General features: G+C 46.7%; 1 protein-coding gene across 16 annotated transcripts in view; it reads left to right on the plus strand.

The window, feature by feature from the left end:
* CACNA1E (calcium voltage-gated channel subunit alpha1 E) overlaps positions 1-2,342 on the plus strand; it is a 607,618-nt gene that overhangs the window by 575,348 nt on the left and 29,928 nt on the right. The gene's annotated exons all lie outside the window — the stretch shown is intronic.

Genomic DNA, 2,342 nt, shown 5'->3' on the forward strand with positions numbered 1-2,342 from the left:
TCTTGTCCTTCTGTCCTTCTGTCATCAGTGCTCTGAATGAGGGAAGTGAAGCGTATAGACGGGCATGCAGACACTGCGGTCGGATCCTACATCGCTTAAGTATTTAATAATAAATATTTTAAAAGAAACCCAAGCTATAACTGGAAAATTAATTAGAGACCATAACGGAACTTTAAGAATTTTGAGATGGAAGGTACTGCATAATTCACATTAATGTTATTTTTAAAGAGGCTGTATTCAGTATGAGATGATCTGCTTTCAAAGTTCAGCCCTACGTTGACTCTGTGACCTTGGGCAAGTTACACAGCTTCTCAACTCCATGCAGTCCCTCTAAGAAGATTTAGCAATGTGCTGTGATTGTGTCCAGCCGTGTGCTTGGAGCTAAGAATACAAATGTGTATGGGAAGTGCTTGTGTCCTTCAAGGGCTGATGTTAATTAAACCTGCCTCACAAAAAAAGCACTAAAATGTCTTAGAGGTGTGAATGCACACACTATAAAAGATGATGCAAATAGAAAGCAATAATACAAATAGTTTCTGTTAACATGAATAATAGGTATCCCAAAAGGAATATAAGGAAAATGTGTTTATACCATCAGCCCTGTCTGCTGGGTCCACATGTGTGGCTTCAACCAACCTCAGATTGAAAAATGTCAAAACTTGAATTTTCCACATACCAGCAACTATTACATAGCCTTTACATCATATTAGGTATTGTAAATAATCTAGAGATGATTTAAAGTATACAAGAGGATATACCTAGGTTATATGCAAATACGACAACCCCATTTTACATAAGGGACTATAGCATCTGCAGATTTGAGTGTCTGGAAAAGTCCTAGAATTAATTCCCCACAGGTACCATGGGATGATTGTATATGAAAAAACCTCTTCTAACCTGGACGGTGATTGAATACATTCACTGGAGCTCCCCTCTCAGCAACTGAAAGAAAAGCCCTTGCTAGGATTGGGTTCAGCTGCATGAAACAGAACTGCTCAAATAACAGTGGCTTAACCAAGAGGGATGTTTCTTTTCCTGGCATGTCAGCAAAGTCTGGAGGAAGGCAATGCAGGCTTGTTATGGTGGCTGCACGGAGTGGCTAGTGCCCCAGACGCCTTCTCTCCATCTGCTCCCTCACCTCCAGGGAGTGAGCCTCAGCCTCTGGGTAAGAGGACAGCCAGACCTCCAGGCACCCACTTACACGCTAGGCTCTGGAATGGAGGAAGGAAGGAAGAGAGGAGACTGGTCATTGGGATGCAGCCAGCAGTCTCTGTGTTGCAGAGAAGGCTCCCGTATCCTGTCTGCAACTCTGGCCCCTCCCCCCAGCCAGCCACTTAACCTGGGAATGGGCAGCAGAGGCTCTTGTTTGCTCACCCTCACAGCTGGTTCCTCCCTGTCAGGCAAGACTCTTTCACTTGCAAGGGACAGAAAGTCCAGCTGCATCCAACCTAAGCAAAAAGGGATTTTAGCAGCTCATATCAACACAGAGTCTGGCAGGACAGGCTTAAGCCACCTTCATCTGGGGCTCAGATGACATGCCCAGGACCAGGTTTCCTCCTCTGTTGACAGATCTCTTCCCCAGGCTTTTCCACGTGAGCTCTTATCTCCCACGCCCCCAGCTCTTGGCTCCAACACGACTATAGCAGAAGCCCTGGACCCCGGTCCCCACACCTTCATGCCCCACCTAGTCTCTTGCGCGGAGGATTCAATGCCATTTTATTGGCTTTGATTGGATCGCCAGCCTTTGTGGCCCAAGAGGATGGGATTCAGTGGCAGGTCGAGGTCTGGGTTATGGGCAGTGCCCCGCCAAACCATATGAACTGGCAACAGGCGAAGGCTGTGTCCCCGAGAGACCGGAAGCGTAGTAAGTGGGTGCTGGGCAGCCGGGAAGCAGCAAAGCAGCGCTGTTCGCTCTGGGCAAGGCCTTGAGTCTGCCTCCTCTAACTCTTTATCTAGGTGCTGTCCTGACACTGGCCTGACTCAGGAGCACCGTAAACTCTCCCCCTGGTCTCCTGCCTGCTTCCCACATGGCTACCAAGGGTTCTTTTTTAAGGCACATAGCCCTTGGTCTCTCTCCTAGTTTAAACTAGTGGTTCCTGTTGCCTCCCACATAATCTAGATGAGAGCTCAGAAAGCTATAGCTAAATCCAGGCCACATCCAGTTTACCACCTGTCTTTGTACGGCCTGTGAGCTGGCCATGGTTTTTACATTCTTTTTGTTGATGGTGTTTTGGGGTTTTAGCTTTTATTTTATTTGCATTCAGATTTCACCAAACACTGAGCTCAAGTCAATGCTGGCTCTTTGTTCAGAAGTTTGAAATAAAAATAAATGGATAGACAGC

The sequence above is a fragment of the Sus scrofa genome, chromosome 9 (assembly GCF_054392235.1).
Source record: "Sus scrofa isolate SSC_HxYL_T2T_F1_AM1 chromosome 9, Sscrofa_HxYL_maternal_Yorkshire_Landrace_v2.0, whole genome shotgun sequence".
Lineage (NCBI taxonomy): Eukaryota > Metazoa > Chordata > Mammalia > Artiodactyla > Suidae > Sus > Sus scrofa.